This window comes from Hyla sarda, chromosome 6 (assembly GCF_029499605.1).
Source record: "Hyla sarda isolate aHylSar1 chromosome 6, aHylSar1.hap1, whole genome shotgun sequence".
In the NCBI taxonomy this organism is placed as follows: domain Eukaryota; kingdom Metazoa; phylum Chordata; class Amphibia; order Anura; family Hylidae; genus Hyla; species Hyla sarda.
The window spans coordinates 3925235-3953120 of record NC_079194.1 but is presented as its reverse complement, the minus strand read 5'-3'; the positions used below and the strand labels follow the sequence as shown (position 1 = coordinate 3953120).

The window sequence follows — 27886 nt, the reverse complement described above, 5'->3', positions numbered from 1 at the left end:
ACGCTTCTCGTTACCAAGCAACCGAAAGATCCAGGAAGGGCGGCGCAGGCGGTGATAGAGCTGAGAGTGAGCGGAGGGAAAAATAGTCCCTCTACAGGTGTAATTACATATAAGAGGATAGAGCCCCCTACAGGTGTTATTAAATATAAGAGGATAAATCCCCCTACAGTTGTAATTATATATATAAGAGGATAGAGCCCCCTACAGGTGTTATTACATATAAGAGGATAGAGCCCCCTACAGGTGTAATTACATATAAGAGGATAGAGACCCCTACAGGTGTAATTACATATAAGAGGATAGAGCCCCCTACAGGTGTTATTACATATAAGAGGATAGAGCCCCCTACAGGTGTAATTATATATAAGAGGATAGAGCCTCCTACAGGTGTAATTACATATAAGAGGATAGAGCCCCCTACAGGTGTAATTATATATAAGAGGATAGAGCCCCCTACAGGTGTAATTACATATAAGAGGATAGAGCCCCCTACAGGTGTAATTATATATAGGAGGGTGGAGCCCCCTACAGGTGTAATTACATATAGGAGGGTGGAGCCCCCTACAGGTGTAATTACATATAAGAGGATAGAGCCCCCTACAGGTGTAATTACATATAAGAGGATAGAGACCCTTACAGGTGTAATTACATATAAGAGGATAGAGCCCCCTACAGGTATAATTACATATAAGAGGATAAAGCCCCCTACAGGTGTAATTATATATAAGAGGATAGAGCCCCCTACAGGTGTAATTACATATAGGAGGGTGGAGCCCCCTACAGGTGTAATTACATATAAGAGGATAGAGACCCTTACAGGTGTAATTACATATAAGAGGATAGAGACCCTTACAGGTGTAATTACATATAAGAGGATAGAGCCCCCTACAGGTATAATTACATATAAGAGGATAGAGCCCCCTACAGGTGTAATTACATAAAAGAGGATAGAGCCCCCTACAGGTGTAATTACATATAAGAGGATAGAGCCCCCTACAGGTGTAATTACATATAAGAGGATAGCGCCACCTACAGGTGTAATTATATATAAGAGGATAGAGCCCCCTACAGGTGTAATTACATATAAGAGGATAGAGCCCCCTACAGGTGTAATTATATATAAGAGGATAGAGCCCCCTACAGGTGTAATTACATATAAGAGGATAGAGCCCCCTACAGGTGTAATTACATATAAGAGGATAGAGCCCCCTACAGGTGTAATTACATATAAGAGGATAGAGCCCCCTACAGGTGTAATTATATATAAGAGGATAGAGCCCCCTACAGGTGTAATTACATGTAAGAGGATAGAGCCCCCTACAGGTGTAATTACATATAAGAGGATAGAGCCCCCTACAGGTGTAATTACATATAAGAGGATAGAGCCCCCTACAGGTGTAATTACATATAAGAGGATAGAGCCCCCTACAGGTGTAATTTTATATAAGAAGATAGAGCCCCCTACAGGTGTAATTACATATAAGAGGATAGAGCCCCCTACAGGTGTAATTATATATAAGAGGATAGAGCCCCCTACAGGTGTAATTACATATAGGAGGATAGAGCCCCCTACAGGTGTAATTACATATAAGAGGATAGAGCCCCCTACAGGTATAATTACATATAAGAGGATAGAGCCCCCTACAGGTGTAATTACATATAAGAGGATAGCGCCACCTACAGGTGTCATTATACATAAGAGGATAGAGCCCCCTACAGGTGTAATTACATATAAGAGGATAGAGCCCCCTACAGGTGTAATTACATATGAGAGGATAGAGCCCCCTACAGGTGTAATTACATATAAGAGGATAGAGCCCCCTACAGGTGTAATTACATATGAGAGGATAGAGCCCCCTACAGTTGTAATTATATATAAGAGGATAGAGCCTCCTACAGGTGTAATTACATATAAGAATATAGAGCCCCCTACAGGTGTAATTACATATAAGAGGATAGAGCCCCCTACAGGTGTAATTATATATAAGAGGATAGAGCCCCCTACAGGTGTAATTACATATAAGAGGATAGAGCCCCCTACAGTTGTAATTATATATAAGAGGATAGAGCCCCCTACAGGTGTAATTACATATAAGAATATAGAGCCCCCTACAGGTGTAATTATATATAGGAGGATAGAGCCCCCTACAGGTGTAATTTTATATAAGAAGATAGAGCCCCCTACAGGTGTAATTACATATAAGAGGATAGAGCCCCCTACAGGTGTAATTATATATAAGAGGATAGAGCCCCCTACAGGTGTAATTACATATAGGAGGATAGAGCCCCCTACAGGTGTAATTACATATAAGAGGATAGAGCCCCCTACAGGTATAATTACATATAAGAGGATAGAGCCCCCTACAGGTGTAATTACATATAAGAGGATAGCGCCACCTACAGGTGTCATTATACATAAGAGGATAGAGCCCCCTACAGGTGTAATTACATATAAGAGGATAGAGCCCCCTACAGGTGTAATTACATATGAGAGGATAGAGCCCCCTACAGTTGTAATTATATATAAGAGGATAGAGCCTCCTACAGGTGTAATTACATATAAGAATATAGAGCCCCCTACAGGTGTAATTACATATAAGAGGATAGAGCCCCCTACAGGTGTAATTACATATAAGAGGATAGAGCCCCCTACAGGTGTAATTACATATAAGAGGATAGAGCCCCCTACAGGTGTAATTACATATAAGAGGATAGAGCCCCCTACAGTTGTAATTATATATAAGAGGATAGAGCCTCCTACAGGTGTAATTACATATAAGAGGATAGAGCCCCCTACAGGTGTAATTACATATAAGAGGATAGAGCCCCCTACAGGTGTAATTACATATAAGAGGATAGAGCCCCCTACAGGTGTAATTACATATAAGAGGATAGAGCCCCCTACAGGTGTAATTACATATAAGAGGATAGAGCCCCCTACAGGTGTAATTACATATAATAGGATAGAGACCCCTACATGTGTAATTATATATAAGAGGATAAAGCCCCCTACAGGTGTAATTACATATAAGAGGATAGAGACCCCTACAGGTGTAATTACATATAAGAGGATAAATCCCCCTACAGGTGTAATTACAAATAAGAGGATAGAGCCCCCTACAGGTGTCATTACATATAAGAGGATAGAGCCCCCTACAGGTGTAATTACATATAAGAGGATAGAGCCCCCTACAGGTGTAATTATATATAAGAGGATAGAGCCCCCTACAGGTGTCATTACATATAAGAGGATAGAGCCCCCTACAGGTGTAATTACATATAAGAGGATAGAGCCCCCTACAGGTGTAATTATATATAAGAGGATAGAGCCCCCTACAGGTGTAATTACATATAAGAGGATAGAGCCCCCTACAGGTGTCATTACATATAAGAGGATAGAGCCCCCTACAGGTGTAATTACATATAAGAGGATAGAGCCCCCTACTGGTGTAATTATATATAAGAGGATAGAGCCCCCTACAGGGATAATTACATATAGGAGGATAGAGCCCCCTACAGGTGTAATTACATATAAGAGGATAGAGCCCCCTACAGGTATAATTACATATAAGAGGATAGAGCCCCCTACAGGTGTAATTACATATAAGAGGATAGCGCCACCTACAGGTGTCATTATACATAAGAGGATAGAGCCCCCTACAGGTGTAATTACATATAAGAGGATAGAGCCCCCTACAGGTGTAATTACATATAATAGGATAGAGACCCCTACATGTGTAATTATATATAAGAGGATAAAGCCCCCTATAGGTGTAATTACATATAAGAGGATAGAGCCCCCTACAGGTGTAATTACATATAAGAGGATAAATCCCCCTACAGGTGTAATTACAAATAAGAGGATAGAGCCCCCTACAGGTGTAATTATATATAAGAGGATAGAGCCCCCTACAGGTGTCATTACATATAAGAGGATAGAGCCCCCTACAGGTGTAATTACATATAAGAGGATAGAGCCCCCTACAGGTGTAATTACATATAAGAGGATAGCGCCACCTACAGGTGTCATTATACATAAGAGGATAGAGCCCCCTACAGGTGTAATTACATATAAGAGGATAGAGCCCCCTACAGGTGTAATTATATATAAGAGGATAGAGCCCCCTACAGGTGTAATTACATATAAGAGGATAGAGCCCCCTACAGTTGTAATTATATATAAGAGGATAGAGCCTCCTACAGGTGTAATTACAGATAAGAATATAGAGCCCCCTACAGGTGTAATTACATATAAGAATATAGAGCCCCCTACAGGTATAATTACATATAAGAGGATAGAGCCCCCTACAGGTGTAATTATATATAAGAGGATAGAGCCCCCTACAGGTGTAATTACATATAAGAGGATAGAGCCCCCTATAGTTGTAATTATATATAAGAGGATAGAGCCCCCTACAGGTGTAATTACATATAAGAGGATAGAGCCCCCTACAGGTGTCATTACATATAAGAATATAGAGCCTCCTACAGGTGTAATTACATATAAGAATATAGAGCCCCCTACAGGTATAATTACATATAAGAGGATAGAGCCCCCTACAGGTGTAATTACATATAAGAGGATAGAGCCCCCTACAGGTGTAATTACATATAAGAGGATAGAGCCCCCTACAGGTGTAATTACATATAAGAGGATAAAGCCCCCTACAGGTGTAATTACATATAATAGGATAGAGACCCCTACATGTGTAATTACATATAAGAGGATAGAGCCCCCTACAGTTGTAATTATATATAAGAGGATAGAGCCTCCTACAGGTGTAATTATATATAAGAGGATAGAGCCCCCTACAGGGATAATTACATATAGGAGGATAGAGCCCCCTACAGGTGTAATTACATATAAGAGGATAGAGCCCCCTACAGGTATAATTACATATAAGAGGATAGAGCCCCCTACAGGTGTAATTACATATAAGAGGATAGCGCCACCTACAGGTGTCATTATACATAAGAGGATAGAGCCCCCTACAGGTGTAATTACATATAAGAGGATAGAGCCCCCTACAGGTGTAATTATATATAAGAGGATAGAGCCCCCTACAGGTGTAATTACATATAAGAGGATAGAGCCCCCTACAGTTGTAATTATATATAAGAGGATAGAGCCTCCTACAGGTGTAATTACATATAAGAATATAGAGCCCCCTACAGGTGTAATTACATATAAGAGGATAGAGCCCCCTACAGGTGTAATTACATATAAGAGGATAGAGCCCCCTACAGGTGTAATTACATATAAGAGGATAGAGCCCCCTACAGGTGTAATTACATATAAGAGGATAGAGCCCCCTACAGGTGTAATTACATATAAGAGGATAGAGCCCCCTACAGGTGTAATTACATATAATAGGATAGAGACCCCTACATGTGTAATTATATATAAGAGGATAAAGCCCCCTATAGGTGTAATTACATATAAGAGGATAGAGCCCCCTACAGGTGTAATTACATATAAGAGGATAAATCCCCCTACAGGTGTAATTACAAATAAGAGGATAGAGCCCCCTACAGGTGTAATTATATATAAGAGGATAGAGCCCCCTACAGGTGTCATTACATATAAGAGGATAGAGCCCCCTACAGGTGTAATTACATATAAGAGGATAGAGCCCCCTACAGGTGTAATTACATATAAGAGGATAGCGCCACCTACAGGTGTCATTATACATAAGAGGATAGAGCCCCCTACAGGTGTAATTACATATAAGAGGATAGAGCCCCCTACAGGTATAATTATATATAAGAGGATAGAGCCCCCTACAGGTGTAATTACATATAAGAGGATAGAGCCCCCTACAGTTGTAATTATATATAAGAGGATAGAGCCCCCTACAGGTGTAATTATACATAAGAGGATAGAGCCCCCTACAGGTGTAATTATACATAAGAGGATAGAGCCCCCTACAGGTGTAATTATACATAAGAGGATAGAGCCCCCTACAGATGTAATTATACATAAGAGGATAGAGCCCCCTACAGGTGTAATTACATATAGAGGATAGAGCCCCCTACAGGTGTCATTACATATAAGAGGATAGAGCCCCCTACAGGTGTAATTACATATAAGAGGATAGAGCCCCCTACAGGTGTAATTACATATAAGAGGATAGCGCCACCTACCGGTGTCATTTTACATAAGAGGATAGAGCCCCCTACAGATGTCATTACATATAAGAGGATAGAGCCCCCTACAGGTGTAATTACATATAAGAGGATAGAGCCCCCTACAGGTATAATTATATATAAGAGGATAGAGCCCCCCACAGGTGTAATTACATATAGGAGGGTAGAGCCCCCTACAGGTGTAATTACATATAGGAGGATAGAGCCCCCTGCAGGTGTAATTACATATAAGAGGATATAGCCCCCTACAGGTGCCATTACATATAGAGGATAGAGCCCCTTACAGGTGTCATTACATATAAGAGGATAGAGCCCCCTACAGGTGTAATTACATACAGGAGGTTAGAGCCCCCTACAGGTGTAATTACATAAAGGAGGATAGAGCCCCATTAAGGCATAAGTACATATATGAAAATAAAGCCCCCTACATGTGTCCCTATAGGTCTATAGGAGGATAGAGCCCCCTGAGCTGTGCCGATAGGAAGATAGATACTCCTTGCTGTGCCTATAGAAGGATAATACCCCTTGCTGTGCCTACAGAAGGAAAGAACCCCCTTACTGTGCTTATAGGAGGATAGAGCAATTGAGCTGTGCCTATAGGAGGATAGAGCCCCTGAGTTGTGCCTTTCGGAGGATAGAGCCCCTGAGCTGTGCCTGTAGGAGGATAGAGACCTCTGAGCTGTGCTATAGGAGGTTAGAGCCCCTGAACTGTGTCTAAAGGAGGATAGAGCCCCTGAGCTGTGCCTATAGGAGGTTAGAGCCCCTGAACTGTTCCTATAGGAGGATAGAGCCCCTGAGCTGTGCCTATAGGAGGATAGATCCCTTGAGCTGTGCCTATAGGAGGATAGAGCCCCTGTGCTGTGCCTATAGGAGGATAGAGCCCCTGAGCTTTGCCTATTGGAGGATAGAGCCCCTGAACTGTGCCTATAGGAGGACAGAGCCCCTGAGCTTTGCCTATAGGAGGATAGAGCACCTGAGCTGTGCCTATAGGAGGATAGAGCCCCTGAACTGTGCCTATAGGAGGATAGAGCCCCTGAGCTGTGCCTATAGGAGGATAGAGCCCCTGAGCTGTGCCTATAGGAGGATAGAGCCCTTGAGCTGTGCCTATAGGAGGATAGAGCTCCTGAGCTGTGCCTATAGGAGGATAGATCCCCTGAGCTATGCCTATAGGAGGATAGAGCCCCTGTGCTGTGCCTATAGGAGGATAGAGCCCCTGTGCTGTGCCTATAGGAGGATAGAGCCGATGTGCTGTGCCTATAGGAGGAAAGAGCCCCTGAGCTATGCCTATAGGAGGATAGAGCCATTGAGCTTTGCCTATAGGTGGATAGAGCTCCTGAGCTGTGCCTATAGGAGGATAGAGCCCTTGAGCTGTGCCTATAGGTGGATAGAGCTCCTGAACTGTGCCTATAGGAGGAAAGAGCCCCTGTGCTTTGCCTGTAGGAGGATAGAGCCCCTGAGCTATGCCTATAGCAGGATAGAGTCATTGAGCTTTGCCTATAGGAGGATAGAGCCATTGGATTGTGCCTATAGGAGTATAGAACCCTCTGAACTGTGCCTATAGGAGGATAGAGCCATTGAGCTGTGCCTATAGGAGGATAGAGCCATTGAGCTGTGCCCATAGGAGGATAGAGCCCCTGTGCTGTGCCTATAGGAGGATAGAACCCCTGTGCTGTACCTATAGGAGGACAGAGCCCCTGAGCTACGCCTACAGGAGGATAGAACCATTGAGCTTTGCCTTTAGGAGGATAGAGCTCCTGAGCTGTGCCTACTGGAGAATAGAGTCATTGACTTTGTCTATAGGAGGCTAGAGCTCCTGAACAGTGCCTATAGGAGGATAGAGCCCTTGAGCTTTGCCTATAGGAGGATAGAGCCCCTGTGCTGTGCCTATAGGAGGATAGAGCCCCTGTGCTGTGCCTATAGGAGGATAGAGCCCCTGAGCTATGCATATAGGAGGATAGAGCCATTGAGCTTTGCCTTTAGGAGGATAGAGCCCCTGAGCTTTTCCTGTAGGAGCATAAAGACCCCTCACTGTGCCTATACGAGATTAGAGACCCCAAGCTTTGCCTATAGGAGGATAGAGACCCTAGGCTTTTCCTAGAGAAGGAAAGCGACCCTGAGCTTTGCCTATAGGAGAACAGGAACCCTAAACTGTGCCTATAGGAGGCTAGAGACCCCTCGCTGTGCCTGTAGGATAGTGCCCCTGAGCTGTGTCAATAGGAGGATAGTGTGGTGCATGGCTTACAAAATAATATCACTTTGGTATAGCTTTATTGGTAGAAACTAACTTTATCCATATGTTGCATAGAACCAGAGCTGCCCTGACATATTTGTGGTGGCCCATTGATGTTAGGAACACAGTAGCAACCAAAGACTCTGGTGTGAAAATGTGTGACACATATGTATCCTATATATTCGCTGAATGTCTCCTTTATTAGAGCCTATCTAGTACGCTGGACCAGTTATGGCATTCGGTACAGCAGCACTTTTTTCGTCCACTACTCCCATCTAGGTCCATCTGACCAGGTCATGTTTCTTTAGAGATCCGGATCCATCTGACCAGGTCATGTTTCTCTATAGAGATCTGGATCCATCTGACCAGGGCATGTTTCTCTATAGAGATCTGGATCCATCTGACCAGGCGATGTTTCTCTATAGAGATCTGGATCCATCTGACCGGGACATGTTTCTCTATAGAGATCTGGATCCATCTGACCAGGACATGTTTCTCTATAGAGATCTGGATCCATCTGACCAGGCCATGTTTCTCTATAGAGATCTGGATCCATCTGACCAGGCCATGTTTCTCTATAGAGATCTGGATCTATCTGACCAGGCCATGTTTCTCTATAGAGATCTGGATCCATCTGACCAGGTCATGTTTCTCTATAGAGATCTGGATCCATCTGACCAGGTCATGTTTCTCTACAGAGATCTGGATCCATCTGACCAGGCCATGTTTCTCTATAGACATCTGGATCCATCTGACCAGGACATGTTTCTCTATAGAGATCTGGATCCATCTGACCAGACCATGTTTCTCTGTAGAGATCTGGATCCATCTGACCAGGCCATGTTTCTCTATAGAGATCTGGATCCATCTGACCAGGCCATGTTTCTCTATAGAGATCTGGAACCATCTGACCAGGCCATGTTTCTCTATAGAGATCTGGATCCATCTGACCAGGACATGTTTCTCTATAGAGATCTGGATCCATCTGACCAGACCGTGTTTCTCTATAGAGATCTGGATCCTTCTGACCAGACCGTGTTTCTCTATAGAGATCTGGATCCATCTGACCAGGCCATGTTTCTCTATAGAGATCTGGATCCATCTGACCAGGTCATGTTTCTCTATAGAGATCTGGATCCATCTGACCAGGCCGTGTTTCTCTGTAGAGATCTGGATCCATCTGGCCAGGTCATGTTTCTCTATAGAGATCTGGATCCATCTGACCAGGCCATGTTTCTCTATAGAGATCTGGATCCATCTGACCAGTACATGTTTCTCTATAGAGATCTGGATCCATCTGACCAGGCCATGTTTCTCCACAGAGATCTGCATCCATCTGACCAGATCATGTATCTCTATAGAGATCTGGATCCATCTGACCAGGCCATGTTTCTCTATAGTAATCTGGATCCATCTGACCAGGCCATGATTCTCTATAGAGATCTGGATCCATCTGACCAGGCCATGTTTCTCTATAGAGATCTGGATCCATCTGACCAGATCATGTATCTCTATAGAGATCTGGATCCATCTGACCAGGACATGTTTCTCTATAGAGATCTGGATCCATCTGACCAGGCCATGTTTCTCTATAGTAATCTGGATCCATCTGACCAGGCCATGTTTCTCTATAGAGATCTGGATCCATCTGACCAGAACATGTTTCTCTATAGAGATCTGGATCCATCTGACCAGGCCATGTTTCTCTATAGAGATCTGGATCCATCTGACCAGGCCATGTTTCTCTTTAGAGATCTGGATCCATCTGACCAGGCCATGTTTCTCTGTAGAGATCTGGATCCATCTGATCAGGACATGTTTCTCTATAGATCTGGATCCATCTGACCAGGCCATGTTTCTCTATAGAGATCTGGATCCATCTGATCAGGAAATATTTCTCTATAGATCTGGATCCATCTGACCAGGTCATGTTTCTCTATAGAGATCTGGATCCATCTGACCAGGACATGTTTCTCTATATAGATCTGGATCCATCTGACCAGGTCATGTTTCTCTATAGAGATCGGGATCCATCTGACCAGGCCATGTTTCTCCACAGAGATCTGGATCCATCTGACCAGGACATGTTTCTCTATAGAGATCTGGATCCATCTGATTAGGACATGTTTCTCTATAGAGATCTGGATCCATCTGACCAGGCCATGTTTCTTTATAGAGATCTGGATCCATCTGACCAGGCCATGTTTCTTTATAGAGATCTGGATCCATCTGACCAGGCCATGTTTCTTTATAGAGATCTGGATCCATCTGACCAGGCCATGTTTCTTTATAGAGATCTGGATCCATCTCACCAGGATATGTGTCTCTATAGAGATCTGGATCCATCTGACCAGGACATGTTTCTCTATAGAGATCTGGATCCATCTGACCAGGCCATGTTTCTTTATAGAGATCTGGATCCATCTGACCAGGACATGTTTCTTTATAGAGATCTGGATCCTTCTGACCAGGCCATGTTTCTTTATAGAGATCTGGATCCATCTGACCAGGACATGTTTCTCTATAGAGATCTGGATCCATCTGACCAGGACATGTTTCTCTATAGAGATCTGGATCCATCTGACCGGGTCATGTTTCTCTATAGAGATCTGGATCCATCTGACCAGGCCATGTTTCTCTATAGAGATCTGGATCCATCTGATCAGGCCATGTTTCTCTATAGAGATCTGGATCCATCTGACCAGACCATGTTTCTCTATAGAGATCTGGATCCATCTGACCAGGACATGTTTCTCTATAGAGATCTGGATCCATCTGACCAGGCCATGTTTCTCTATAGAGATCTGGATCAATCTGACCAGGACATGTTTCTCTATAGAGATCTGGATCCATCTGACCAGGCCATGTTTCTCTATAGAGATCTGGATCCATCTGACCAGGACATGTTTCTCTATAGAGATCTGGATCCATCTGACCAGGACATGTTTCTCTATAGAGATCTGGATCCATCTGACCAGGACATGTTTCTCTATAGAGATCTGGATCCATCTGACCGGGTCATGTTTCTCTATAGAGATCTGGATCCATCTGACCAGGCCATGTTTCTCTATAGAGATCTGGATCCATCTGATCAGGCCATGTTTCTCTATAGAGATCTGGATCCATCTGACCAGACCATGTTTCTCTATAGAGATCTGGATCCATCTGACCAGGACATGTTTCTCTATAGAGATCTGGATCCATCTGACCAGGCCATATTTTTCTATAGAGATCTGGATCAATCTGACCAGGTCATGTTTCTCTATAGAGATCTGGATCCATCTGACCAGGACATGTTTCTTTATAGAGATCTGGATCCATCTGACCAGGACATGTTTCTTTATAGAGATCTGGATCCATCTGACCAGGCCATGTTTCTCTATAGAGATCTGGATCCATCTGACCAGGCCATGTTTCTCTATAGAGACCTGGATCCATCTGACCAGGACATGTTTCTCTATAGAGATCTGGATCCATCTGACCAGGACATGTTTCTCTATAGAGACCTGGATCCATCTGACCAGGCCATGTTTCTCTATAGAGATCTGGATCCATCTGACCAGGCCATGTTTCTCTATAGAGATCTGGATCCATCTGACGTGGCCATGTTTCTCTATAGAGATCTGGATCCATCTGACCAGGCCATGTTTCTCTATAGAGATCTGGATCCATCTGACCAGGCCATGTTTCTCTATAGAGATCTGGATCCATCTGACCAGGACATGTTTCTCTATAGAGATCTGGATCCATCTGACCAGGCCATGTTTCTTTATAGAGGTCTGGATCCATCTGACTGTAGTTTCCTGATTGCTCCTCTGTTCTCTTTTGGTGAAGAGTTATTTCTGACCCCTATCTCTGGATGTTGTTTCTCAGTCGCACCATTCCCCATGTACCGGAACCCTATATTTATGCTGCTCTCTATGGTCACTGGTCTGAAGATCCCATTGTAAGGGGGCAGCGGCTATAACAAAGTTGCTACTATTTGTACATTTTACATAGAGGGCTAAATAATTTGCCCACTAATTTCATTTGTCACCCGTCTACAGGATCTACAGTCTGTGTCTCCAAAACATCTGGTTAGTGTTATAATTGGGACATAGAACAATATGGCTACAAGTCAGAACCCAGCCTTCTTCTTTCTGTTGCAAATAGGGAAATAAAATAAAAAATCTTATAGTAATTACAATGATACCGGACAGCGGGACAGGAAATGTTGTCATGGGGAAAGGGCTGGAAGTGTTGACATGGGGAAGGTGCAGGAAGTGTTGTTATGGGGAAGGTGCAGGAATTGTTGACATGGGGAAGGTGTAGGAAGTGTTGTCATGGGGAAGGTGCAGGAAGTGTTATCATGGGGAAGGTGCAGGAAGTGTTATCATGGGGAAGGTGCAGGAAGTGTTATCATGGGGAAGGGGCAGGAAGTGTTATCATGGGGAAGGTGCAGGAAGTGTTATCATGGGGAAGGTGCAGGAAGTGTTATCATGGGTAAGGTGCAGGAAGTGTTGTCATGGGGAAGGTGCAGGAAATCAAATCTTTTTCCACAGTAGACAGTGCCGTACATGAAGAGGTCTCATGCAGATTGTCAGTCCCGATATCCTTCTGGGCTCATATATTCTGCTCTTTCACAGCCCTAATAACAAGAAGAAGTTTATACTTATCTTTTCATAGGAGCAGAACATCAGTTTCCATAGTGATTCCCGAAGAATAGCCGGGAGACGGCGCTCGGGCTGCACCATATCATTGTGGATGATCATCGTCCTGTCTGGACAACAGCTGAAGGTAATATGGAGCCTTACATGACCAGACCTAGAGAACCTGATCATCACAAGAGGGTCCTCAGAAGTCCCAGCGGATTTGTCACTGACAAAGATACTGGCCGACATTTATCATTGTCTTTGTGTCTAGAAAAGGATCAAACAAGGCGCAAGCGGGGTTTATTTGTACCTTTTTTGCGCCTTTTGGTTTACACATTTCTGCTGATTTTGAGTTGCAATCCGCTGACTTTAGCAATACACATATATAGAAGGGTTTTATGAACTGCGCCTTTTCTTTTGGGATTTCTTTTCTGTTACAACCTCAGACATTTTTTTTCCCCACCGGAGTACCCCTTTAAAAGCAAATAAAACTAGAAGCTGGAAAGTCTCAGCTGTTTTTCTCTGGATTGTTCTGCTCATCCTATTATAAGTGAAGAATAGTGGCAGTAAATGTAGTCCTAACAAATGTCCACCGACTGGTAAAGTAACATCTGGGAGCATCTACTGCCAGTGGTTCAGGATTAGAAGTTATGGTCATGTCTCCCTCCCCCCAGTGGTCTTGTCTACGAGGTTCAGGATTAGAAGTTATGGTCATGTCTCCCTCCCCCCCAGTGGTCTTGTCTACGAGGTTCAGGATTAGAAGTTATGGTCATGTCTCCCTCCCCCCCAGTGGTCTTGTCTACGAGGTTCAGGATTAGAAGTTATGGTCATGTCTCCCCCCCCCCCCCCCCCCCCCAGTGGTATTGTCCACAATATTCAGGATTAGGAGTTATGGCCATGTCTCCTCCCAGTGGTCTTGACTGTGAGGTTTAGGGTTAGGAGTTATGGTTTAGGATTAGGAGTTATGGTCGTGTCTCCCCCCAGTGGTCTTGTCTATGAGGTTCAGGATTAGTCGTGGTTGTGTCTCCCCCCAGTGGTCTTGTCTATGAGGTGCAGGATTAGTCGTGGTCTTGTCTCCCCCCAGCAGTCTTGTCTATATGGTGCAGGATTAGTCGTGGTCGTGTCTCCCCCCCCCAGTAGTCTTGTCTATGAGGTGCAGGATTAGTCGTGGTCGTGTCTCCCCCCAGTAGTCTTGTCTATGAGGTGCAGGATTAGTCGTGGTCGTGTCTCCCCCCAGTAGTCTTGTCTGTGAGGTGCAGGATTAGTCGGGGTCGTGTCTTCCCCCAGTGGTCTTGTCTATATGGTGCAGAATTAGTCATGGTCGTGTCTCCTCCCAGTGGTCTTGTCTATGAGGTGCAGGATTAGTCATGGTCGTGTCTCCTCCCAGTGGTCTGGTTTATGAGGTGCAGGATTAGTCGTGGTCGTGTCTTCCCCCAGTGGTCTTGTCTATATGGTGCAGAATTAGTCATGGTCGTGTCTCCTCCCAGTGGTCTGGTCTATGAGGTGCAGAATTAGTCGTGGTCGTGTCTCCCCCCAGTAGTCTGGTCTATGAGGTGCAGGATTAGTCATGGTTGTGTCTCCCCCCAGTGGTCTGGTCTATGAGGTGCAGGATTAGTCATGGTCGTGTCTCCCCCCAGTGGTCTTGTCTATGAGGTGCAGGATTAGTCGTGGTTGTGTCTCCCCCCAGTGGTCTTGTCTATGAGGTGCAGGATTAGTCATGGTCGTGTCTCCCCCCAGTGGTCTTGTCTATGAGGTGCAGGATTAGTCGTAGTCGTGTCTCCCCCCCAGTAGTCTTGTCTGTGAGGTGCAGGATTAGTCGTGGTCGTGTCTCCCCCCAGTGGTCTTGTCTATATGGTGCAGGATTAGTCATGGTTGTGTCACCCCCCAGTGGTCTTGTCTATGAGGTGCAGGATTAGTCGTGGTCGTGTATCCCCCCAGTGGTCTTGTCTATATGGTGCAGGATTAGTCATGGTTGTGTCTCCCCCCAGCAGTCTTGTCTGTGAGGTGCAGGATTAGTTGTGGTCGTGTCTCCCCCCAGTGGTCTTGTCTATGAGGTGCAGGATAAGTCGTGGTCGTGTCTCCCCCCAGTGGTCTTGTCTATGAGGTGCAGGATTAGTCATGGTCGTGTCTCCCCCCCAGTAATCTTGTCTATGATGTGCAGGATTAGTGGTGGTCGTGTCTCCCCCCAGTGGTCTTGTCTATATGGTGCAGGATTAGTCGTGGTCGTGTCTCCCCCCAGTAGTCTTGTCTATATGGTGCAGGATTAGTCATGGTCGTGTCTCCCCCCAGTGGTCTTGTCTATGAGGTGCAGGATTAGTCGTGGTCGTGTCTCCCCCCAGTGGTCTTGTCTATGAGGTGCAGGATTAGTCATGGTCGTGTCTCCCCCCAGTGGTCTTGTCTATGAGGTGCAGGATTAGTCGTGGTCGTGTCTCCCCCCAGTAGTCTGGTCTATGAGGTGCAGAATTAGTCGTGGTCGTGTCTCCCCCCAGTAGTCTGGTCTATGAGGTGCAGGATTAGTCATGGTCGTGTCTCCCCCCAGTGGTCTTGTCTATGAGGTGCAGGATTAGTCGTGGTCGTGTCTCCCCCCAGTAGTCTGGTCTATGAGGTGCAGGATTAGTCGTGGTCGTGTCTCCCCCCAGTGGTCTTGTCTATATGGTGCAGAATTAGTCATGGTCGTGTCTCCCCCCAGTGGTCTTGTCTATGAGGTGCAGGATTAGTCGTGGTCGTGTCTCCCCCCAGTGGTCTTATCTATATGGTGCAGGATTAGTCATGGTCGTGTCTCCCCCCAGTAGTCTTATCTATATGGTGCAGAATTAGTCATGGTCGTGTCTCCCCCCAGTAGTCTTATCTATATGGTGCAGGATTAGTCGTGGTCGTGTCTCCCCCCAGTAGTCTTGTCTATGAGGTGCAGGATTAGTCATGGTTGTGTCTCCCCCCAGTGGTCTTGTCTATGAGGTGCAGGATTAGTCGTGGTCATGTCTCCCCCCAGTAGTCTGGTCTATGAGGTGCAGGATTAGTCGTGGTCGTGTCTCCCCCCAGTAGTCTGGTCTATGAGGTGCAGGATTAGTCGTGGTCGTGTCTCCCCCCAGTAGTCTGGTCTATGAGGTGCAGGATTAGTCGTGGTCGTGTCTCCCCCCAGTAGTCTTGTCTATATGGTGCAGGATTAGTCATGGTCGTGTCTCCCCCCAGTAGTCTGGTCTATGAGGTGCAGGATTAGTCATGGTCGTGTCTCCCCCCAGTGGTCTTGTCTATGAGGTGCAGGATTAGTCGTGGTCGTGTCTCCCCCCAGTAGTCTGGTCTATGAGGTGCAGAATTAGTCGTGGTCGTGTCTCCCCCCAGTAGTCTTGTCTATATGGTGCAGAATTAGTCATGGTCGTGTCTCCCCCCAGTAGTCTTATCTATATGGTGCAGGATTAGTCGTGGTCATGTCTCCCCCCAGTAGTCTTGTCTATGAGGTGCAGGATTAGTCATGGTTGTGTCTCCCCCCAGTGATCTTGTCTATGAGGTGCAGGATTAGTCGTGGTCGTGTCTCCCCCCAGTGGTCTTATCTATATGGTGCAGGATTAGTCGTGGTCATGTCTCCCCCCAGTAGTCTTGTCTATGAGGTGCAGGATTAGTCATGGTTGTGTCTCCCCCCAGTAGTCTTGTCTATGAGGTGCAGGATTAGTCGTGGTCGTGTCTCCCCCCAGTAGTCTGGTCTATGAGGTGCAGGATTAGTCGTGGTCGTGTCTCCCCCCAGTAGTCTGGTCTATGAGGTGCAGGATTAGTCGTGGTCGTGTCTCCCCCCAGTAGTCTGGTCTATGAGGTGCAGGATTAGTCGTGGTCGTGTCTCCCCCCAGTAGTCTTGTCTATGAGGTGCAGGATTAGTCATGGTTGTGTCTCCCCCCAGTGGTCTTGTCTATGAGGTGCAGGATTAGTCGTGGTCGTGTCTCCCCCCAGTAGTCTTGTCTATATGGTGCAGGATTAGTCATGGTTGTGTCTCCCCCCAGTGGTCTTGTCTATGAGGTGCAGGATTAGTCGTGGTCGTGTTTCCCCCCAGTAGTCTGGTCTATGAGGTGCAGGATTAGTCGTGGTCGTGTCTCCCCCCAGTAGTCTTGTCTATATGGTGCAGGATTAGTCATGGTTGTGTCTCCCCCCAGTGGTCTTGTCTATGAGGTGCAGGATTAGTCGTAATCGTGTTTCCCCCCAGTAGTCTTGTCTATATGGTGCAGGATTAGTCATGGTTGTGTCTCCCCCCAGTGGTCTTGTCTATGAGGTGCAGGATTAGTCGTGGTCGTGTTTCCCCCCAGTAGTCTGGTCTATGAGGTGCAGGATTAGTCGTGGTCCTGTCTCCCCCCAGTAGTCTTGTCTATATGGTGCAGGATTAGTCATGGTTGTGTCTCCCCCCAGTGGTCTTGTCTATGAGGTGCAGGATTAGTCGTGGTCGTGTTTCCCCCCAGTAGTCTGGTCTATGAGGTGCAGGATTAGTCGTGGTCCTGTCTCCCCCCAGTAGTCTTGTCTATATGGTGCAGGATTAGTCGTGGTCGTGTCTCCCGCTGTCGCCCCTCCATCACACGGCTGTTTTTCTGATGTTCTAAGCGCGGAGAAGACGCAATGATACACAATGGGGACATTACAGCTGGCAGCTGCTTCCATGACGCTCCAGAGGAAGATGCGGTTTAGAATTCAATCAATTTTACATTAGAAAATGCTTCTAAAACCTTTTACAAATAGTCTGAATTATAGATGAATGTGCTGAGAGCAGTCGGTGAACTATGTCCAATGATATCTCAGCTGCAGCGATGGAAACTATTGTTAGTAATATATATGAATAAAATGCAGAAAGGAACAAGTCACCCGGACAATCAGAAGCTTCAGGCTGGAGCCCTCTATTAAAGCTGGAGCCCCCCATTAAAGCAGGAGCCCCCCATTAAAGCAGGAGCCCCCCATTAAAGCAGGAGCCCCCCATTAAAGCAGGAGCCCCCTTTAAATCTGGAGCCCCCCATTAAAGTTTTAGCCCCCCATTAAATCTGGAGCCCCCCATTAACGCTGCAGCCCTCCATTACCCCAGCCTCAGCTCAATAATCAGGGAATTACAGGTAAGACGGTCATATTATTATTATGACTCCCATGATGCACATACTCTGACTTAGTCACTGGTCATTATAGGGGGGGAGGCGATCAATAAAGCAAACAACGTCTGCATCAAAGGACGGCAGGACTAATCCTCACTAACATAGCGCCATTAGGCGGGAAATAAGAAAGTAATGGATCATGTCACACAGCAACACTAATTATATGTTTTTCTTTAAATGTTTCTATTACGGCAATGTAATAAAAAAAAACTATATAGTTTTGGTATCGTAAATTGACGATGCAAAAAAAAATTATAACAAAATCACGTTTGTTCCATTTGACCAGCAAAAAAAAAAAAAGTTAAATAAAAATTTAACAATAACCCCTTAAAGGAGTACTCCACTGCTCAGCGTTTGGAACAAACTGTTCTGTACGCTGGAGCTGGCGCCGGGAGCTCATGATGTCATAGCCCCACCCCCTGATGATGTCACACCCGTCCCCTCAATGCAAGTCTATGGGAAGGGGTTGATGGCTGTCACGCTCCTTCCCATAGACTTGCATTGAGGGGACGGGGTGTGACGCCATGAGGGGGCGGGGCTATGATGTCACAAGCTCCCGTTACCTCTCTAAAGGAGTAGTCCAGTGGTGAAAAGCTTATCCCCTATCCTAAGGATAGGGGATAAGTTTCAGATCGCGGGGGGGGTCCGACCGTTGGGGCCCCCCGTGATCTCCTGTACGGAGCCCTGGCAGCCCACGGAAAGGGGGCGTGTTGACCACTGCATGAAGTGGCGGGTGACACGCCCCCTCAATACAACTCTACGGCAGGTCGCCACTTCGTGTGGTTGGTCGCCACTTCGTGTGGTGGTCAACACGCGCTATCTGGCCAGCGAGCCGGGGCCCCATACAGGAGACCCCGTACAATCATTTCACCACAACATTAATGGCCGAACCAGAAAAAAAAAAGTGCCGATCTGTCGGCGGGAAGCAAGGTGGTAAGAAGCCTCCCGCTGTCCTCTCAGCTGTTCGGGACCAGAACAGTCCACTGAGCTAACCGGCAACTGTTGTCTCCTGTTTTAGATGCTGCGATCAACTTTGATTGCGGCGCCTAAAGGGTTAATGCCGAACATAAGCCCGATCGGCAATGTCCGCTATCAGCAACCAGGACCCACGGGAGCCGTAACTATACGTCCTGCGTCGTTAAGGGGATACGATCTATATAAACCCCGAAATGGCGGCATTAAATAAGTACAACCAGGTCTGGTGCAAGGATTTTTGCCACCCTAGGCGAAAGTATGGAGGCGCGCGCGATGTTGGACGGATCTGACCTTAGTGATCGCCCCTGTCTGCCTCGGAAGTGGCGCTGCGCTCCTCCAGCAGGCTGAACAATGCCGTGTTATTATAGTAGGGGGCGCTCTAGGCAGCTGCCTATTTTGTCTATAGGCAGAACCGGCCCTGATTACAACTTGTGCCGCAAAAAAAAAAAAACACAAGCCCTCGTTTGGCTTTGTTGATGGAAAAATTTAAAAATGACGCCACTTGGAAGTCAACAATGGAAACAGGTAACGACATCCGTGTAACAACATTGTGATGGGGATTTAGTAACTGAAGATCTAGTGCATCTTTTTTCCGAAAAAGGTGCCTCCAGCTGTTGCAAAACTACAACTTCAAGCATGCCCGGACAGCCTTTGGCTGTCCGGGCATGCTGGAAGTTGTAGTTTTACAACAGAGACACAATGATCTAGTGACAAGTTTAAAAGTGTGACCGTGATTCCGAGCTACAGAAACCTCTCATCTGCGCCATTATTTATATTCTGTGATCAATAGCTTTGTATAGGCAGAGGGGGCGGAGTCCACTAAGGGGCCACAGCGCTGTCACTTTATGAACCCCATTATTAGGGTCATGTACAGACATCTAGATATAGACCTGTACGTTATTGGCTACAAAAAATCTGAAATAAAGATCCTCTAAAGGGGCACTCCATTGGAAAAAACGAAAACGTAAAAATAGTCCTTAACCCCTTAAGGACCCGGGAATTTTTCCGTTTTTTCATTTTCAATTTTTCCTCCTTAACTTAAAAAAATCATAACTCTTAAAAATTTTCACCTAAAATTATATATAATGGCTTAATTTTTGCGTCACTAATTCTACTTTGTAATGACATTAGTCATTTTACCCAAAAATCTACGGTGAAACGGGAAATAAAATCAATGTGCAACAAAATTTATGAAAAAACACTATTTTGTAAGTTTTGGGGGCTTCTGTTTTTACGCAGTACATTTTTTGTCAAAAATGATACCTTATCTTTATTCTGTAGATCCATACGGTTAAAATGATCCCCTACTCATATAGGTTTGAATTTGTATCACTTCCGAAAAAAATCATGAATACATGCAGGAAAATGTATACGTTTAAAATGGTCATCTTTTGACCCCTATAACTTTTTTTATTTTTCTGTGTTCAGGGCGCTTTGAGGACTCATTTTTTGCGCCGTCATCTGAAGCTTTTAGCGGTACCATTTTTGTTCTGATCAAACTTTTTGATCACTTTTTATTCACTTTTTTGTGGTATAAAAAGTGATCAAAAATGCGCTATTTTGGACTTTGGAATTTTTTTGCGCGTACGCCATTGAACGAGCGGTTTAAAAAGCAGTATATTTTTATAATTTGGACATTTCTGCACGCGGCGATACCACATATGTTTATTTTTATTATTATTTACATAGTGTTTTTTTTATTTTTGGAAATGCCAGGTGACTTCTGCCATATTATAGCTCCTATAGGGGGGGCTATAACATTGCATGTACTGATCTTTTACACTGATTGATCCATCTCCATAGGAATGGATCAATCAGTGTTTTCGGCGATTGATTGCTCAAGCCTGGATCTCAGGCTTGAAGCATTCATTCGGCGATCGGACAGCACAGGAGAAGGTAAGAGACCTTCCTCCTGTGCTACAGCTGTTCGGGATGCTGCGATTATACCGCGGCGATCCCGAACAGCTCCCCGAGCTAGCCGGGCACTTTTACTTTCGTTTTTAGCCGCGCGGCTAAGCTTTGAGCGCACGGCTAAAGGGTTAATAGCGCGCGGCACAGCGATCAGTGCCGCGCGCTATTAGAGGCCGAGCCCGCCGCGATATAATGCGGGGTCACCGTGTGACCCCGCGTTATATTGCAGGACCGGGACTCATGACGTACGCATACGTCATGGGTCCTTAAGAGGTTAAGGGGTTAAAGGGGTACTCCGGTGGGAATTTTTTTTTTTTTACTAAATCAACTGTTGCCAAAAAGTTAAACAGATTTTTTAATGACTTCTATTTAAAAATCTTAATCCTTCCAGTACTTATCAGCTGCTGTATGCTCCACAGGAAGTTGTGTAGCTCTTTCCAGTCTGACCACAGTGCTCTCTGCTGACACCTCTGTCCACGTAAGGAACTGTCCAGAGCAGGAGAGGTTTGCAATGGGGGGATTTGCTCCTACTCTGGACCGTTCCTGACATGGACAGAGGTGGCAGCAGAGAGCACTGTGGTCAGACTGGAAAGAACTACACAGCTTTCTGTGGAGCATACAGCAGCTGTAAAAGTACTGGAAGGATTAAGATTTTTAAATAGAAGTAATTTACAAATCTGTTTAAGTTTTTGGCACCAGAGTACCCCTTTAACCCCTTAAGGACGCAGACAATTTTATTTTTATGTTTTCGTTTTTTCCTCCTCGCCTTCAAAAAATCATAACTCTTTTATATTTTCATCCACAGACTGTTTTTTTTTTTGCGCGACCAGTTGTCCGTTGTAATTCCATCGCTCACTTTACCATAAAATTTATGGCGCAACCAAAAAAATACTATTTGTGTGGGGAAATTAAAAAGAAAACCGCAATTTTGCTAATTTTCGTTTTCATGCCGTATAATTTACGGTAAAAATTACATCTGTTCTTTATTCTTTGGGTCAATACAATTAAAATGATACCCATGATAATATACTTTTCTATTACTGTTTCGCTTAAAAAAAATCGCAAACTTTTTAACCAAATTAGTACGTTTAAAATCCCCCTATTTTGAATGCATATAACTTTTTCATTTTTCCGTATAAGTGGCGGTATGAGGGCTCATTTTTTGCGCCGTGATCTGTACTTTTTATTGATAGCATATTTGCTCATATAAAACTTTTAATCCATTTTTATTTATTTTTTTAAGTTATATGTTATAAAAAATGATTTATTTTGGAATTTTTTTTTCCGTTCACGCCGTTCACCGTACGGTATCATTAATATTTAATTTTAATAGTTCAGATATTTACGCACGCGGTGATACCAAATATGTATATAAAATATTTTTTTTAACACTTTTTGGGGGGGAAATAGGGAAAATGGGACAATTTACATATTTTTGGGGGAAGGGGGTTTTCAAATTTTTTTTAACTTTTATTTTTAAACTTTAATAGTCCCCATAGGGGACTATTTATAGCAATCATTCGGTTGCTAATAATGTTCAGTGCTATGTATAGGACACAGCACTGATCAGCGTTATCGGCCATCTCGTGCTCTGGTCTGCGGGAAGGCAGCGGAGGCAGGGGAGGGGACCTCTGTCTGCCGTGCTGGATGATCGGATCGCCGCGGCAGCGCTGCGGGCGATCTGATCCTCCATTTTAGTGACCGCGATGCTGCAGATGCCGTGATCTGTATCGATCGCGGCATCTGAGGGGTTAATGGTGGACATCCGCGGGATCGCGGATGTCCGCCATTACCGGCGGGTCCCTGGCTGCGATCAGCAGTCGGGACCTGCCTCGCATGATCCGGGCATTGCTCTGATGCTCACGGTTATGCTTAGGACGTAAATGTACGTCTTGGTGCGTTAAAGGGGTACTCCCACCCTAGACATCTTATCCCCTATCCAAAGAATATGAGATAAGATGTCTGATCGTGGGGGTCCCTCCGCTGGGGACCCCCGCATTATTGCTTGCGGCAACCACCTGTTTTCTCACCTGAACCGCGAGAGGGCCTGAGCCGCGACTCCGGGAACGGAAGTCCGTGACGTCAGGACTCCGCCCCCGTGTGACGTCACGCCCGTCCCCTCAATGCAAGTCTATGGGAGGGGGCCATTTTTCGACCCCCTATTGCGGCAGCCATCTTGTGGTCGAATTTAACTTCTTCTCGGCATGCTGTGGTGCTGATCTGTGGCTCTCGTCCCTCAATACAGCCACACCCATCTATTGAATATTCATATTTGCCCAGCCATCATTGGCTGAGTGTTTTTTTTCCTTCTCCCTGATCCCCTGTCCGATGGCTGCGGCGCCGCAGCGCAGCCGCACAAGGATCACTGCTCTTACGTCAGTGTAAGAGCAGTGAGCCAATCGAGTTTCTCCCTAGACGCATGCACAATGTAAACTGGAAAGTCTCTTACTCCGAGACTTCCCCCACAGCCCTGCGCGTGCGCAATGCACAGAGGGCATAACAGAACGGAACGCAGGACAGAACAGGGGAGGGGGGAGGGTGTATGTTACTGCAACTTTATTGGCTGATTATAATCACGAGAGGTTGTGACGAGACTGGGCTAGGTGTGGTTAGCTTTAGGGGTGTTTACTGTGGGCGTGCATATTAAACAGATGGGAGTGAGCAAGAGCAGGAGGGTGGTGAAATTCTTACAGGAAGCGAACGCAAGGAATCATGGGACGTGACGGTCATATTGATGATGTCACAGGCACTTTTGGCCGTGATTCTGAACGAACGGCTGGACCGATTTTTGCAAAATAAAGCTTCATGGATAGGTAAGAGCAAGAGCTTTAATATGAGACATTTTTTTTTTACATTTTACGTAATGGAGTTATCCTTTAAATAAAGGGGTACTCCGGCGCTTAGACATCTTATCTCCTATCCAAAGGATAGGGGATAAGATGCCTGATCGCGGGGGTCCTGCCACTGGGGAACCCCGTGATCTTGCACGCCACACCCCGTTGAAATCTGCCGATCACGGGGCCTGAGCATTGTGACATCACAGCTCCACCCCCGTGTGATGTCACGCTCCGCCCCCTCAGCTGTCACGCCCCCTCCCATAGGCTTGCATTGAGGGGGCGGAGATATGACATCACAATGCTCCGCCCCCTATTATCGACAGTAATCAGTCCCCGGAGCGTACATGCTCCGGGGACTGATTTTAACGGGATGCGGCGTGCAAGATCACGGGAGTCCCCAGCAGCGGGACCCCCGCAATCAGGCATCTTATCCCCTATCCTTTGGATAGGGGATAAGATGTCTAAGCCCCAGAGTACCCCTTTAAACAACACATGGCTAGTTTCTTAACCCCTTAACCCAATTAAGGATAACCCCTTAAATCACCAATTAAAATGTTAGTGTTTTGGTTCTTCCCCCTGGCCTCCATATCTCTTTTCCTCATATGAGGGTTTGTTTTTTTCAGGACCAGTTGTAACGACATCAATCATTTTACCACAATATCTTCAGTTAAGGAAATAGCCCGGCGGCATTGATCAGTGTTATCGGTGCTCTGCTAATACAGTCTGCCTGGATCTTTGAAGTGTTGATTAGACGGCGGCAAGGAGGCAGGTCCTTCTGTCCATCATCTGAGCTAATTGAGACCCCGCAAAAAAAAAAAAAGAAACGCACAGTGAAGGGAGGCAGTTTACCGGGCACAAGGCAAAACAATCAACAAATGACAAATGACATTCCATGGGATAAAGCTCTGGGTCGTCTTCTGTTTGATCTTATCACAACCGGGGAGACTGGTGACCGGTATTAGGCAGTGATCTCTCTATTCAGTGGAATCAACATATTAGATATATAGGAGGTAGTTAAAGGGGTACTCCGGCGCTAAGACATCTTATCCCCTATCCAAAGGAGGCGGGACCCCCGTGATCTTCCACGCTGCACCCCGTTAGAATAAGCCCCCGGAGCGTGCTCGCTCCAGGTCTGATTACAGGGGACGGAGCACAGTGACGTCACGGCTCCGCCCCCATGTAACATCACGCTCCGCCCCCTCAATGCAAGCCTATGGGAGGGGGCGTGACAGCTGGGTGCAGCGTGGATGATCACGGGGGTCCCCAGCGGCGGGACCCCCGCAATCAGGCATCTTATCCCCTATCCTTTGGATACCCCTTTAAGATGACACGGCACTAACAATAGGAGTAGGAGATGGAGTGAGAGACCTCCACCTAGGCCAGTGGTCTCCAACCAGCGGACCTCCAGGTGTTGCAAAACTACAACTCCCAGCATGCCCAAACTGCCAACGGGCTGGAGGCACCCCCAGTTAGTAAACACTGACCTATACTATATACTACTATATAGTTCAACATGCTGGGAGTTGTAGTTTTGCAACATCTGGAGGTCCGCAGGTTGGAGACCACTGGCCTAGGCGATAAGTGTAGTACCTTACTACCTAGATAACTATAAGAGCTGGGAGTAACAGCCATTACAGAGGTTAAAGGGGTCCTCCGCCTCTAGAAGTCTTATCCCGCCGCTGGTGACCCCCGCAATCTCCCTGCTACATCCGGCATTCGTTTAGAGTGTCGGGTGCAGCCTTCATGGCCACGCCCCCTCAATACAAGTCTATGGGAGGGGGCGTGGCGACTGTGATGTCACGAGCCTTCGCCCCTCATCACCAGTCATCCGGCTCGGAGCGAAGTTCGTGCCATGCACCGGATGTTTTGGGTGCCCAGCAACAGGACCCCCGCGATCATACATTTTATCCCCTATCCTTTGGCGGAGTACCCCTTTAAGGAATATTAGAGAGATCACTGATAGTTTTAACCCTTCACATGTGTTATATTATTAAAGTTTTAATGCATAATAATAAAAGCTACATTTTAGTGAGTGCCCAACAATAGGGCTTTCTTCTCCAGAGGGGGGTATCCTCCAAAGGGTTATTGATATTCTCTTCTGTTTGATGTCTCCTTAGGGACGTTGTACTCTGCTCCAATGTCATATTGGTCTTCCCAATGTTCATGGTTCCATGTTCCCCGGGAGGTGCTGTACATTTTTCACAGGGATCCACATACAAGTCTCTGGGCAATGACATTTCCACAATCCCACAAAAGTGCTGGACTTGGCTTAAAGGGCTACCCACAGATCTGTGAATTACTTATATTTGAAAATCTAAACCCTTTCAGTACTTATCAGCTGCTGTATGCTCCACAGGAAGTTATTTTTGTTTTTAATTTCCTTTCTGTGAGACCACAGTGCTCTCTGCTGACACTCTTTTTTATTATAAAAGTACAAAGCACAAAACAAGTTCATTTCACTGTAACAAAATTAACAAAACTGAACATAAAAACAAACTATCCGTCTCAAAATAACAACTTAAATCTTCCTAACCGGCCAGCCCAGATAAACCAAAAATAAATGAATAAATAAATCATTACCTACTATAGTCCAACACACACACACACAGACACATACCTAATGAACATAAATAAAGCTTTCCTCGCTTGGATCAAAAACTAAAAATATCCAAACTAGGAAACACAACCACACTCCTCCCCCCCCTAAAAACAAAAATATGGCTAGCTGCCTTAACAAAAATAATCCAACTTGGATAGCAAAATATATATATATCCACAAACAAAAACTAATCCACACTGGGACACAAACATAAATATAGTGTACTCTTAACACTATACTATAATAAATGAAAACTGGTCCGACTGCCTTTCTCTCAAAATAATTATGACATTATATAAATAATAATAAAAAAAAAAAAAACTTCAATAAATTAAAAAAAAAAATAATAATTTAAAAATGTAAAATAAAAAAATTCCCACTATACCTAAAACCATACAGAATATACATGACAAAAAAAAAAAAAAAAAAAACTCAATAACACAGAAAAACAACCTATACTAAACTATCCCACCACCCCCTCTGGACATGGGTCAGAGTCCATAGGTCACAGTTTTTGTCCACAACTGACCCATACCAGACCCCCAAAATAGTACCCACTGCAACAGTCCAGTCCTGGGTACACTCCACCACCCCTCCCCCCCCAAAAAAAAAAAAAAGAAACCCCACCCAACCTAAAATACACCCCTACCCACCTAATGTAAACAGAACAATATATACAATATATACCCACCTAATGTAAACAGAACAATATATACAAAACAATATATACATACTCTACAACAAAGCAATATTAACAGTACAATACACCAAAACCACAAGGCCCAAGTTTGGTTGCCTGCAAGCCCTTTACAATCCATCCATAGAAAACAAAACAAAAGGCTAAGGTGACATGCATAGCCCCCCACCAGGAAGAAGGATGGCAATCCTGATACAATTAAATTTAAATTCCTCTCCCTATCAACCTCTAACCCTATCACTATCCCTTCATGAAACTGACCCTATACTCACCCTAAGATATATACACTATCCCTGGCCAAAATAAGGTACTTCACCTTAAGGGCTTAATACCTAGGGCACATCAAAAGAAAAACCTCTCCATAGGAGAGAAACCCTACTGGTACCAAGACTGCCATACTCCAAAGACCTAATCTTCCCGAGGTCACCAGTGATATTCCTACAGACCTCCACCTCGGAGAGGACTTTCTGTTGGGTCGATACTAAGCACTGTGCATTCCACGTGCAGTACCTACCCACTAAACTAATTAAGAATAAAGTGCCCCGGTCTCGGCCACCCAGGGACCTGAATGCCCCATAAGCCCACTCCGGATAGGTAAGGCCGGCAAGTTGACTCCAGTTGATGGAAGCGCCCACCCGGTTGTAAACCCCTATATTAAAGGGACAATGAAGCAGGAAGTGGTCCATGCTTTCCAGCGTGTCCCCGCACTCTTCTCGGGGACATCCCCGGTCATCAGAGTTCCTAC

The 27886-nt window shown here is 45.3% G+C and overlaps 1 long non-coding RNA gene across 1 annotated transcript; it reads left to right on the top strand.

Moving 5' to 3' along the window:
• The first annotated feature begins 54 nt into the window (after nucleotides 1-54).
• LOC130275290 (uncharacterized) lies at nucleotides 55-24555 on the top strand. The gene is made up of 3 exons (XR_008844722.1): nucleotides 55-97; nucleotides 13043-13153; nucleotides 24469-24555. It is a non-coding gene; the product is annotated as an uncharacterized LOC130275290 (long non-coding RNA).
• The last annotated feature ends 3331 nt before the right edge of the window (nucleotides 24556-27886 follow it).